The 15,156-nt window shown below is 37.4% G+C and overlaps 1 long non-coding RNA gene across 2 annotated transcripts in view; it reads right to left on the minus strand.

The window, feature by feature from the left end:
- Window positions 1-8,216: 8,216 nt before the first annotated feature.
- Window positions 8,217-15,156, minus strand: part of LOC126814417 (uncharacterized) — a 47,009-nt gene continuing 40,069 nt past the window's right edge. For both annotated transcript variants that reach the window (XR_008787529.1, XR_007677592.2), the window contains exons 3-5: window positions 14,009-14,151; window positions 13,198-13,324; window positions 8,217-9,518 (exon numbers count right to left, since the gene is read on the minus strand). This is a non-coding gene — a long non-coding RNA (uncharacterized LOC126814417). The remainder of the gene's footprint in view (window positions 9,519-13,197; window positions 13,325-14,008; window positions 14,152-15,156) is intronic.

Below are 15,156 nucleotides of genomic sequence, written 5' to 3' on the forward strand. Positions count from 1 at the left end.
AATTTCGATTAAAGAAACTACTACACTTCAGTATCAACAATTTCCTCAAATCGTAGGTTATCAGCAATTTCCTCAAATTCATGATTTCTTGTCTTTCCAACTGGAAAAACTTGAAAAAAAAAACCCTACTCATTATAGATAAATGAATCATTTTACATTTAAGATTTAACACATTTTGGGAATGAAAAATAAATTAACAACTACAGCAAACTGTATTTTTTTTGCTTTGTTTATATACTGTTTTTGGCATCACCGAGGATATGAAAAAAAAAGAAATTTCTTGTGGTTGACTACGTCATGGTGTTTGACTTGAGCGGACGGGAATGAATATCACCACACAAAATTATGTAAAGAGTTATCAGTAGCCATTGATGTTGCAAACGGCTCATTAATTGTACAGTCTTGTTTTTAGGCAACATACCGTCCCAAACCAGTGCACGTTGCGACCGTATTTATCGTTGATTTTTGTCGTTTAATTCCCTTCAGGACTTTATAAAGTTATGATAAACTGAACTTCTCTCTCTATATATACTATTCAAAAAAAGTAGGGGATATTTGATTTTTAAGTGTTATTAAAGTCACCTAATGAAACTGACGAAGAAACAAATGACAAAATGAAATGAAGTTCGCATTCATCGATTTATTCCAAATGATCGTTAGACTAAGTAAGGCACAGACTGACCATTATAAGGGTAAAATGATACCCGGGGTCAAACAGCAAAGTTACCACAGCATCACAACCAAGTCAGTAACGGGTAAATCCTCCTCTGTTTGCCAAACAAGCATTGATCCGACGTGGCATACGTCATTTTGGTCCAGATTGTCCCATTCCTGTTGCAACGCAGCAGCAAGTTCTTGGACATTGGCAGGACGTTGTTGACGTTGACGTAACCTCTGTCCAAGCATGTCCCAGACATGCTCGATGGGGGAGAGGTCGGGACTCAGTGCTGGCCAAGGTAATGTGGTGATGTTCTGTTGTTGGAGGTAACCTGTAACGATCCTGGCCCTGTGACATCTTGCGTTGTCATCCTGGAAGATGACACGGCGGCCATGACGTCGTGCGAACGGCACAACATGGACTGCCAAGATCTTGTCCCGGTAGTACTGGCCTGTAACACGCCCTGCAACAACATGTAAAGCCGTTCTTCCAGCAACAGTGATGCCTCCCCGCACCATAACAGAACCACCCCCAAATCGATCATGTCTGATGACGTTAACGTCTTGGAAGCGCTCGTTTCGACGACGCCACACCCTCCTACGTCTGTCCAAAAAATCAACAGTGAACCTTGACTCATCTGAAAACATCACATTGCTCCAGCGTCGATTATCCCAGTGTTGACGATCCCTACACCAACGACGTCTTGCCTGAATGTGATGATCTCTCAAACAAGGGATCACGCGAGGACGTCGGGCGCGAAGGTGACCCCTATGCAGTCGATTCCGAATCGTCTGGCCACTCACTCTCACACCAGTGTCTGTTTGAAGACGAGCGCTGATCTGATTTGCTGTGATGACACGATTTCTCAAGGCCAAGGTACGGATAAATCGATCCTGGGCTTGAGTTGTCGCCCTTGGTCGACCTGAGCGTGGTCTGTCCTGTACAGATTGTGTATCACGGTATCTGGACCATAGCCTGCTTATGACAGACTGAGAAACATTCATCGTCCGCGCCACAACCGCCTGTGTTGTGCCGATCTGTAGCATGCCAAGGGCACGTAACCTTTCATTTTGGGTAAACCGACGCATATCAAAATTTGTTTTCTGGTCACTAAAACAATTAAACTGATGTTTCCACCCTGGAATTCAATGCCACAATGACTGTAACATTCAAAGTCAGAGTCGTGCAAATCTTGGGTTGGACCCCCATGATGATCCCAAGCATCACCTGCATTCCATGCGGTAGCTATTGGTGCGTTTGGGCGTCACATGTAACTGGAAATGTTTCTTCTGTTAGGTTCTATAGTGACTTTTTTCGTAGTCATTTGCATATTTTAGTATTATGCCCCCAAAATCAAATATCACCTACTTTTTTTGAACAGTATATATATGCTGCTCCCGATGTTTATTTAGCGAGAAGGGTTGGATGGTCGAATGTTTAACGTGTGCGCGCTGAATCATAAGATCTTCGTTGAGTCCACTGGCGTGGTTCAAATCCCCGGTTGTACGTGACAAGGGTCGCTTGTCCAATTTTGTGGGTTTTATCCGGGTCCTTGGCCTTCTTCCCATCGCTAAAGACCCCTACGCGCAACATTTAATTGACATGAAATAGAACCATATGTTAGTCCTGAAGTGACCTAGTTTGTGTCGAGTGGACGTTACACCCCCCCCCTCCTCTTTCTCTCTCATGTTTCGCGAAGTCACATTGATGATGGGCCTGTTTTAATCCTTTTTGAATCCAAGACATATGAGCAATGTGACATTGTGGTGATCCAATTTTTGTTTACATTCAACCCAGATATTCAGGACCCCACCAACAAATTATATATGTTTAAAGTTTTTTTTAAACAAAAGGGGGTCTTAAAACATAATTATAGATACTGGTATGTTTCACACACCATTGGAAAGTATATTCATTCCTTTCCTTAAAGATGCATTATGCAAGAGCTAAATATACCTATTGAAGATCTTTCGTCTGGGCTCATATGTTATATAAATCATTAAATTAGACATTTATTTACATGACAAGCCCATAATAAAACCTCTGGACCATGTGATGGTTGTGATTTATTAGTGAAATGGATTTAAACACAATCGACAGTTAATTATCATCGTAACAACGGCAGTAAAGACAAGCAAGACTACGCTATTCTTTAAACGGTCATAACTTCGCTCAGAATAATGAAATTTGACTGAAGGTTTCAATATATTTCCTTTTCAGTATCTATTGTTGAACTATTGTAGCGAAAAAGCTCAGCTCTTTATCTGAATCTCACATAATCCACCTTTAAATATATTTATCATTTCTGAAACAAGATCAATGCTGGGTGGTACTAATCACTACCATATTATGTAAAGGGGTGGGTTTTCACCCTTTAGCGCTATACACTGAGTTTTGTTTTGTAATTCCTTTTCGAGCTCCGTAGACTGTCCCGCAAAACTAGTTTACACTACCATAGTATGTAAAGGGGTGGGATTTCACCCTTTAGCGCTACACTGAGTTTTGTTTTGTAACTCATTTTCGAGCTCAATAGACTGTCCCGCAAAACTAGTTTACACCTTTAGACTATAAATAAAAAAGAGGTGTCACTATGTGTTATGTAGGTTACAATATAATTGAAGAATATTGCATACAATTAAAGCAATAGTCTTTATGTGTATTACAACCTTAAAGTATGAACAGTGACAGTTCCTATGATATACAGGGGGTTTAAATACAGGAATCATTTCCCCGTCGCAAAGACAATCAAAAATTAGACTGATATCTAAACCCGGAAAAGATAAATGTATACTCTCTAACTGGTGACCTATTACATAAATTAATGTAGATGAAAAATCACAAGTAAAGTTCTTTCAATAAGATTAAAGCACTTTTTAAATTTATTAATACATCATAATGAGGCAGCTTTTATACCAGGACGCCATATACAGGAAAATATGCGTACTGTAGATGAATGCTTTAACCTGGCAAAATTTAACAAATAAAAAGGCTTCCTCTTAGCTATCTATTTAAAACAAAAGCTTTTGACAGTATTAGTCACGCGGTTTTGTTTGAAGTTCTGCCCTCTTTTCGGGTGGTGTGTGTGTGTGGAGAGGGGGGGGGGGGGTATCTGCTTTAATCTGGCAAAATTTAAATAAGATAAAAGGCTTCCTCTTAGTTATCTGTTAAAAAAACCTTTTGACTGTGTTAGTCACAATTCTTTTAACGTTCTATCCTCCCTTTGGACGTATACGTAATTTTAATACATATACTCGTATTCTTTATAATGATGCCAAATGTTGCGTGACTAATAACGATTTTACTACGCCATATATTACAATAGAAAGGGGGCTTCGTCAGGGCGATCCAAGCAGCACCAACTTATTTAATGTTGTAATTGAAACCCTGTGTAATTTATTAGAAACGAGTTTAAGAAGGATTGACAATTACTTTTTTTTTGAATAATGAATATTATATAAGACAAGACAATCATAGTTTTAGAAAGGGAGTTAACATAACTAATTGGGGTAAAAAGGTGATGAACTAATGTATAAAACGATCTTTCAGAGCAGTGACATAAATGTGACCGGGCGCATCTAAATGAGTCGGAATGCGCGAGAATCAATAATGAGATAAAGACAAAATAAGTGAAAATATTGATTTTGAACGAAATTGAGATTTTCACAAAAATGAGTCTATAAATATACTGTCTATCGACACAGAAGATCAAAATAGCAATAAAACATTTTAAAACACCTGTATTTGAACGTTTTGTAAGAGTACCATATTCTGAAATCTGTCCTATTTCTTAAAATTCTCAGCGAGTGAGTTATTTTTCTTCGCTCGCAGTGGGACGACCGATCATTCCTCTTGCATAACAATTGGCATCGTTGTAAAGCGGGGCATCCCTAGTTTATAGATATGATCAAAATATTGTCGATGAATTGATTTTGAACGGATATAATCGAGTTTTAAAACTCTTCAAAAATATAAATAAACTCCGCCTGTTGCCATGCTGTCCACACAACTCCTTTGCTGATTGGTCCAGACACCGCGTGCAAGACATTATCGATAAATATTTGGTTTTGGCAATGTTTTTGGGTACCTACATGCGATTCACTCTGATAAGTGGCAGAAAAAAAAATTAATTCTGATCGTATAGATTGCCGTTGAGTGTTAATCGAAACCACGTGGCTGATGATGTAAATTAATCGACAAGCGGGTGTGTGTCATTGAGTAATACTATTACTAATCAACTGTCACGGGTCAATGATAAAGCCGTCGACAACTCATTATTTACTCCGAATAATTAATCCAAGTGGTGATTGTTTGATATCTCATATCATCTTTAAAAAAAATAATCTATAGGCCTTAAATGGATATAATCAAAATGGCCAAAAATGATCTTTTCGAAGAGAATTTTATTGATAGCTGAATTCCGTTAACCGTCTCTTCTTCATACGGCATGCAAAGTAAGGAATGCATTTAGGATATTATTGTTTAAAATTATCTAATCACAATGGGTCGAAAAAATGAGAACGACCAACGAACCGAAATGGGACGATTCTCGAGTCTGCCATTGAGTATCCTCTGAATAATGTTGATATTTACATCAAAGCCAAAATGCACGAAAGTAATCGTAAACATTGACTATGAAATTGACATTTCTATAGGGACTCATATTTTGATAACGTCACGGTACCTGAAAATAATAATAGACCTATCGTACACGCAAAATCTTATTTTAATTCACGTGTTAAATGAACACGAGGGTAGCTGTTGCGGCTTCTTTGATGATTATCCAGTCAATAATCTTAATCTCCCGACCACTAGCTGGCACTAAGGTGCTAATTAATTGATGAGATTAACTGAGTTAATCTCACTGAAATAATATTATATACAACAGACTACTAATGTATAGATTGTTCTTCAGTATAACACTATCATGTGAATATTATGCCGTATGTGTTGTGGATGTTTCGTTACGAAAGGAGTGCATTTAATACGATTTTCGTCGTCAGCACCCTTGAAATCCTAAATAAAAAACATATTAAACGGCAAAATATAGCAAATAAATTGCGGAAATAGTCGGATCAAATTTTTACTACGATTTTCGTCTTCAGCACCCCTGAAAACCCATGGAAAGATATATTCAACGACAAAACAGCAGATAAATGGCCTGGTTGCTATGGGATTTTGTTTTGGAACTTACCAAATCTTTGACTTGCCTTTTCTCAAAACTTACTTTTGTGAGTTGGGTAGCTTCTGATGGACACAGCTCAGTCAATTTTTGCCCAATTCAAACAAACTATACATCAAATAACTCAATTTTCAAAATTTCCTCATTGTGACTCAGCATGCTGTGGGGGGTCACAAATATGTTTAAAGGGCATTATTGATTTGTACCTTTTAAGAAAAGAAAAAAATATGTTGTTTTTTTTTTGTATTTATTTTAAAGTATACTTAAATAATACTTCTTTTGTATAATGATTTTCAAATATAAACCGACATTACCGAATTGATCTAAATCGGATAATAAATTGTGACCTCTAGTGTGTTCGGAAGCTAAAAAACGTTATCTGTCGTACAATCAGGGACCACAATCCACGAAGTTCCGGTCCGATACATGCCAACATGTGGACCAACATGTTTTAAAGTATTATTGAGTCTATATTCATTTTGAAGTTTTTGTTTAGAATGTAGTACTAGTGGTTCTCTGACTTCAAAGTTGTTTTTCGTTTGGTGACCAAATCTATAGTTTAGGTTTATTCTTCAAAATATGAGACAATTGTTAGTCACAAATTTTCTCACGTTCTCAAGAATCATATCTGGTTTGATATTGCTGTTATGTCGGCACAACAAAATACACCCAATCACATTTGGTGCAGTTTCATAATCAAGAGATATGTTTATGACCACGAAAAGGGTAAATGACCATCCTGTTATTAACCTATAGGTCATGGTGGACAAGTTGGTAAGACGCTGGCTCGCTAGCCTCGAGGTCGCGTGTTCGATCCCTCTCATTTCGGGACTATCATATGGTTTTAATTTTATTTCAATAATTCGCTTGCGTGTTGGGGTCTTTAGCAGTGGGAGGAAACCGGAGGACCCGGAGAAAACCCCACGAGGGGAAAAATGTCTATTTATAACTGCGCTTTAATGGATCCGACCTCTGCAAAAAGTTTTTTTCCTGCTTTGGGAGTAAGCTAGATTATTTTCAAATTTATTCGTATATTTTGGCATAGCGGCAGGTATATATCCCAGGTCTATAGTTGTATTGAACACAATTTACCGCACATAGCCAATAAGAAGAAATTACGGACCATAAGAAGAAATTTCCGGCAATAAGTTTAATCTGTTAAAGGGGGGGGGGGGGCGGGTAACTTCATTTCTGGGATAAGACTTTGTTTCAGACCTCTAAATAAAAAAATCTAAATTAGCTTTTTTCATATTTTGGGTCTAATTTTCTATATTTTCCAATTTCTTCGTATATTTCTGCATGGCGCCAGGTATAAATTTCAGGTCTATATTTCTATTGACCATAATTTACCGCACATAGAAATAAATAGAAATTACGAACAATAAGAAGAAATTACAGCAATTGATTTAACGGGTTAAAGGGAGGTAACTCCATTTTAGGATTCAGACCTGGGTCTAGCTAGACCTCTGCAATTAGTTTTTTTTTCCTGTTTTGGGTCTAAACTTGGAACACTCAATAATTGTTTTGCTTTATTGTAAAAAAATCTTGTAAACATCCGTCTATACCTTTATTTTTTGCTAGGAATCCCGAGGAGCGGCCACCAGAATATAATACATATACGTAAACCCACTTACATGGACCAGTTTCGCAGTAAAACAACAATGTGGTATAGGAGAAGAGTGAATAGAAACAATTGTAGATTTCATTTACATTACTTCGAAACTGTTATTTAAATATCGAATGCAATCGGGTTTAACTCTTACTGTTCTGCCCCAAACGGGCCAATAGAAATTGTGTTCACCGCTATGCAACACTAACACTTAAAGGGACATTAGGTAAGATTAGATAAAAAGCTGACAGTTCTCGCTACAATCGTTAAAATATAGATAATGAAAGGAGAAAATGTTGAAAATTTCAGACAAATTTCTTCACTCTGAACCTAGATATTAGCGATTCAATTTTAAGCTAGCCTCATTACTACCGTTGTTACGATAATAAAGTCTCGATTATCCATTTTTACGGTTATTGCATGTATTCAAATCCAGTAAATATCGCAGGCTAACGATGGTATCGACGGTTGATTATGGTCTTGATAACTAATTAATAATTTAGATAACATTTAAGGCCTAATGCATGTTTAATTGGCAATGCATGGTTTACTGGTGATCGAATGAATTTAAATCGCCAAGAAGCCAACTATCAATGGAAAGGGCAAGGTAATATTTGCTGAAAGTCGAACTGCACTCCACCAATTGCCTAACTGTACCAAATACGATTGTGGTGAGTATAGATGGGTAAAACATTGAAAGGAATTTATGGGCGGACATGCGTGATGATATTTTCAACATTAAAAATGTTGGGGTACAAAAAAACGAACGGTTCTTGTAAGTAAGATTACTTTAATATAAAATCACATAAAATTCAAGATAGAAAATAGAAAAGATTACATAAAATATTATTTAAAAAGAACAATAAACGTTAAATAGAAAAGTACGACAAAATTGATACAATGTAGATTTGCAGTAACGGAAAACACACACGGTCGCGTATACAACGATAATCAATATTATATGGGATAATTTAGAAGAATATACCAATGGAATAACTTTCAGTGTTCCATGAACCGCTCTAGAGTGTGTATCAGACTAACGAACGTAGTGGTTTAGTTAGGTGGATTTGTGATCATGGGCCGGTTGCTCAAAGTTCCGATATCTTTTAACTATCCGTTAACATGGAGTTAACTTTAACTTTAACGGAGAGAAAGGTTGGTGCTGGAAGCCCCGTTAACTTTAACGTGTAGTTAACTTGGCGTTATATTTAACGGAGGTGTTGAGTTCCGTTATCTGTTTAATGATGGCATTAGTTGCTAAAATTTCTAAAGGCAAACATAAAGTATTCTATAGCTTTTTATAGAGTTTTCTGTAGTAAATTCTACAGTTATCTTTTTGTCCTTAATCACGTTTTGTGAACAGGCTGCACAGTAGTCTCACTGTCTTCAGTTTCTTGTTAATATCAACTTCTATGAAGTTGTTATACATGTACATTGAATTTAAAAAATTAAAATTCAAATCACAATTAATTATACTGGCATAGTCACTAATCATGGGTGATTTAGAAATCCTTCTTTTAATTGTTCAACACATCTGGCTTGCTTCCTTACAACTAGCACAACAATTCCAGGAAGTAAAAACAAACCTTAATTACATCTGATCTTTATTGAATTTAAACTGTTTGTGAACTGATAGATGGGCGCAATGAGTAAAGACATAATTCCAAAACAAAAATGGCTGATATGTTGATATAACCTGCAGAGAACCATATTTACTTGAGCAGTTAAAAAATATCCGATTTAAAATCATCATGAATTCTGAACAATCAATCGTATAGAGGATGTTAACGGATCATACGCATATAACAGACAACATACTAAATATATAATTAAGAGAATGTAACAAAAATACAAGAATAGAAACAGACTGTAGACAATATTATACAATGACATTGCAGACAGCGACAAAAAGAGAAGCGGCCAAAAGTAGGGATGTGTAAATTATGGACATAGCCCCGCATGCTTCAGGTGATAGTTTGGTAACTATTTTACGGTCCTTTTCTATGGAGACTGCTCTACACGTCGGTGTCACTGGTGGTTTGTTTACACAGGTCAAATAATATTCCGCCTGCCTGTAAATAATAAAAAAAATATTTGAAATCTACGTGTAATTTATACCTATGCCATCTTTCATTTCACTTTTAATTTCAATTATTGACAGCGCGCACAAAGTATTACTTTTCGGAGACTATCCGCTATCGTCGGGTCACAACCCCCAAATCCGTGACCATTTCTCGGGGAACAAGGTTTGACGATGGTTTCTGATAGAACGGACCCTAGTGAAGATATTTGTAATTTTCTACCTCTGAAATCTACATGCTTACTCCAGGAGAGCCTAAAATCCACAATGACGACCAAAATTGATCAGAAATTTACATTTACAAACGTTGATTTTAGTGGTCACCAGAACCATTTTGGACAATTTCCGGTTCATCTCACTAATGGTTGATCCAATATGGCTGTCAAAATCGAAAATGGCGACAGAAATTGGCCCGAAATCTATTCCTTCAATAGCACCATGCACGTGTGATATATCATTTCCGGGGTTGTGGGGGCGAGAAGCATGAGTATGTCATTTCCAAGCTGATAGAATTAATATGAAAGGAAAGACCTACACATGTAATAATAACCATAATTTGTTCCAGATATCAATGAATATTTTTCTTCATATATTGCAGCTATCATAAATTATAATGGAATATATAACAACGTATTCCGCAGAATACATGCATCAAGAGTTATCACTGAGACATAGGGCGGGTTTGGTGGCCGAATGGTTAGAGCGTACGCGTTGTATCATAAGGTTGACCATTGAGCCAACTGGCGTGGTTTGCAATCCCCGGTTGTACGTGACAAGGAGTAGGGTCGCCTGTTGGGTTTTCTCCGGCTCCTCCCACTGCTAAAGACCCCTACGCGCAATCGAATTATTGAAATAAAATTGAAACATATGTTAGTCCCGAAATGACCTAGTTTGTGTCGAGTGGACATTAAACCCCATTTCTCTCTCTCTGTCTGAGACATAGGGCATCGGGAGTGTATCATATATATACTATCCAGTCATGCCCAAGAGACCAGTGTAGATTCTGGAGTTTGTAATGCTGCACAATGTAGGATTGATAGTTTGACATTTGCCATAAACTACCACGATCTTGTGGTAAACGCTTTATATACAATATAAATCGCATGCTTCCATGTCACTGAATAGGTTTTTTTTTCTCCAATATTAGTGGTGGCTCCCAAATTTGGGCATTTATAAATGAAAAAGTTAATTTCGTTTCGTTTTTTATACTTTCGATGGCCTTTACTACATGCAGATCTGACCAGTTGAAATGCGCTGATCATTGTAATAGGGGGTCACGTCAGAGGTCATACGAGCGCGGCTTGACCTATGACGTCAGACATTGATTAATCAATCAACGTTGACGTTTCTATTGGTTTACTCACAGTTCCGTGCATAGCACACCAAGAACTCGCCGTAACAAGGTCCGTTGCATTGGCTAATTCCTCACATCAACTAGAACGCCTGTTTTATAACAACTCTTGCAGGTCCTAGTGTAGTAAAGACAAGTGAAACGAAATTTTGAACTATAAAATCGAAACGAAATAGGATCTGTGTTTTAATTAGATTGGATAAATAGTGGTATGAACGTTACTTATAGCTTGCGGTTGTTGAGATTTGGTCCAATGGAATTGCTCGATCCCAGTTTTTGGTGAAGCAAAAGCAAATTTTGCCCTCTCGTGAACCCTTTAATGGGTTTCAACAAAATTTGGTAGGTATGTTGCTTGAGTAGTGCTTGTCCTGATTCGTTCATGCCCAGGCATCCATTTCATGGGGAATCCAATTAATAAAGGGTGAAATTGAAATTAAGTTTATTTTATAAAAAGAAGCGAATTTTCTATATAAAATATATCTTCTCTTTGACCCTTAAATGTGTTGGGAGTTCAGTGCCTATATCCTTTTAAAAGTCCATGAATGCCACAATTCTGATACGCTAAAAAACCCTATTCGGTGGCTTGGAAACATACAATTTGTAGTGTGTACTATGAATACACCACTAGATGGCGATAGTTTTATGCAAATCGTCAAAAGAGCTAACTATCAACCCTAGATTATATTCCAGAATCCAACATCCCCTCTTTGGAATGGCTGTAAGTAGTGAATAGGACGTGTTGGTCTATATGATACACATCCGATGTGCTTAGTTTTTAAAACAACTTCTTAGTCGATACCTCCCAAAATAACAATAGATGACTCAACAAAATACTCAGAATCATTGGCATAGTCCAGGGGTGGAAGTCCATCGCCACCACGTCTATGTTACTCCCCGGTCCGAGCTACTCCTATACACCAACCTGAACAGACAGGCAGGCAGACAAACAAACAAATATTAGTATAGATTGGAATATAATGTTATTATGATAACAGAAACATATACAGGATGAGATTCATGGATATCTGGAACAATTTATGATTGTTATTATAACACGTGTAGGTCTGTAGACCGCTTAATTTTAGTATGATACCTCATTTCAAATTAGTTTTATCAGCTTGGAAATGGCATATTCGCGTTTCTCGTCTCCACAACCCCTGGAAAGACATATATCACTCGTCTTATGTTGCTTTGGTATTAAAAGAATACTTTTCGAGCCAATTTATGTTGCCATTTTGGCGGTCACATTGGATCAACCCTTTGTGAAGTGAATCTGAAACTGTCCAAAACGAATCGAGTGACCACAAAAACCTATAAATGATATACTAGACGGGTCATTTCGTCAACACTGTTGGCCAAGGGTCAATTTCAGGCAGTTTTGGGCCATTTGGCCGCCATCTTGGATTTTCGGCTCCCCTGAAGTTAACCTTCTATCAGAAACCATCGTTAAACCCTGTTCCACGAGAAATTGTCGCGGATCTGGGGTTGTGACCCGAGTACTATGTACACGGTCCTTTAAGGCACTATTACAATGACACAATAATAATTGAATTAAAACTAATATCACTGATGCCAGATCAGAGTGAACAGTCAAATATTTAATGTACACGAATACCAAATGATAAATAAGTGTAATATCGAGTAGGGTGACTATATGGTATGACCTCGCCTGGCTTTAGACGCCTCGCCCTCTTACCAGCTCGTATGTTTGAAGACAATGGTAAAACAAACGACATGGGGAGTGCTATCAGATGCTAGAGAATTTAGTAATCCGTCCTGTCCCACGCAAGATATCAATCGACCACTTATACCTACATGGGCAGTAGATAGCCAGTTTGAAGTCGTGGATATATTCTGTTTGAGAATTTCATAATTTTTTTTTTTACTAAGCGTCTCTCGCATCACAGCAGAGACTTAAGATTACTCACATGTGTAACTTCTCTATGCACGAGATGCCCCATAGTTGAGGTAATAGTAGTAATACTATTTAGATTCGCGTATTTGAGAAACAATATCATTGACATCCCCCCCTTGTCAGTGATGCAGGACGGAGGGCCTGACAAAGACAGTTGTCTAGTCCTTCGGATAGGAGGAACAACCGAGGTCCCGTGTACACATTGGCATGCACGTAAAAGATCCCTTGACAGTTGGAATTCGATATAAGAGTAGGCCATAGTGCCGCTGTCCGAGCAAAATTTCCCTCATAGCCCTATGTATGGCGTATGCCCGTCTCCGTTAGCCCGGTGCGAAGTAGGACGTTAAACCGCATCACATTTCATTTGATTGACATTCCACTATGTTTATTATAATAGTCACTTACTTGCACATCTGACTCTTTTTGAGGTCGTAAGTGTCGCTGGTGTATGGCCCTTGTGGATCGAGGCCGTCAGCAGTCAATGAACTGACTAAACAATTTCTTACGTATTGTCCAACACAGGTTCTATTGGCTGAAAAGTTTTAACATCAGAATAAAGATAAGTGAACCAGATAGAAGCCCAATAATCCATTTAAAAATTGAACACGTCGATGTAATCTGAACAATTTTGAAATGGTTATTGATTCACTCAGCGACCCCGCCTTTCGCTATTACTGAGAATTAGTTAAAGATCTCAGATCGCCAGATAGTTAACACCACATTGTTACCAGAGTGCTGATGTAATAAAGGGGTGCTACCCTTTATATGGAACAAATGTACTTTTTCTATCTATCTAAATGGTATTATCACTCCCATAAATTCTATTACGTATCTATATAAATACAAGGTTTGCGAGTTGTTTGAAGATATTATTTTATTAACTTCTGTGGCACAGGATAGTGTTCCACTGACGAGTTGGAAACCTGTGTCTAGTATAATGCCACATCTCCAATTTGGTCCCACGAATCAGGATAGTCTTAGATCGGTCATTTTGTGTATGTACTGTATTTCACAAGTTATACAAATCTGTCAGTCAATTCTTACCAATACAAAATTTGCACTATTTCTCCGAATCAACCCAGAACATAACTAATGTCGTTAAATCACTGCTAATTAAAATATGAACCCAGAACTGACTTCTAGCATAAATAATGTCATTTGCCTTGTCAATGCTAATCAACATATGAATATATGTTGCTGATCAAGTTCAACTTACTAGGTCCGTCACTACAGAGTAGATCATATGCTGCTTTATAATTACTTGAAGTAGCTACCAATTTCTTCTCGTTATCCGATATACATCTTCTAAGTAGGTCAATAAAACAACCCACGGCATTCTTAAAGCTGTCTTTCGATGAACTGAAATTTATTAATCATAGGATTTGCAATAATACAGCAGATGTAATAAGGAGTTTGCGCTTTGGAAGTGTTGGGCTATATAATAGCATCGTGTGTGTTTAAATTAGTAATTTAAACGAATAAACGCTTTATGAAAAACTGCTATGAATAATATTCTCCCGATAGGGTGACTGCAAATTGGTAATTCAATCCCCTTGTGATCGCCAATAATGCGCAATCGTTAAAGTGTTTTTCTATCGGACCATTCCCCGGATTCTGGTTATTCTAAATCAATAGTTTACCATTCCTTGTTGAAAAAAAACCCAAGACAATTACTTTCAGTTTCAGTTTCTAAAATATGAAAAATACGATAGCGAGTCCTAATGCTATTGGTTAATAGAATATGCATCCAAGCACTTATTCAAAAATTGTATGTACCAACGTCCCGCGTTCCCCCTTAAAAGCTCTTATATTTGCACAAGTAGGTGGAACGCATTGTACTTCAACATTTGAAACTTAACAGGCCTATTTGACTGTAGAAAATATCCTCTCAACACTGGATGGTGGATTAGGCGTGGAAGGACAGCATTTTACTCCACACAAATCGAAAAAGAAACTAATGCAGCTTGGTTCGATGATACATATATCAAACAATATCATACCCAAATTCGGCCCGGCGAAATATCGAAATTTTCTCAGAGCGATATCCCGTAACTAGTACGTTTAAGATCCCATAAAATGATGTATAAATTTATAATGACGTTATTTTGGTGTCATATTCCAATTATGACGTCAGTTCATTGCTTTTCCTCAAAGGACACGTGCCCTATTTGTAAGGAAACTCTTGTGAATGGTAGAAAAGCTGTTAACCTGTTACATTGCAGGCTGCTGGGGCAGATACTGTGAACGAAGTCAGTTTCAATCGAGGGCTTAACATCAATGTGACATCTGGGACTGTTGTGGGTGAACGATGTAGATGTTATTTTACCGTCGCTAATAACTTGATTAATGAGGAGGAACAAAAAA

This window comes from Patella vulgata, chromosome 3, assembly GCF_932274485.2.
Source record: "Patella vulgata chromosome 3, xgPatVulg1.2, whole genome shotgun sequence".
NCBI lineage: Eukaryota > Metazoa > Mollusca > Gastropoda > Patellidae > Patella > Patella vulgata.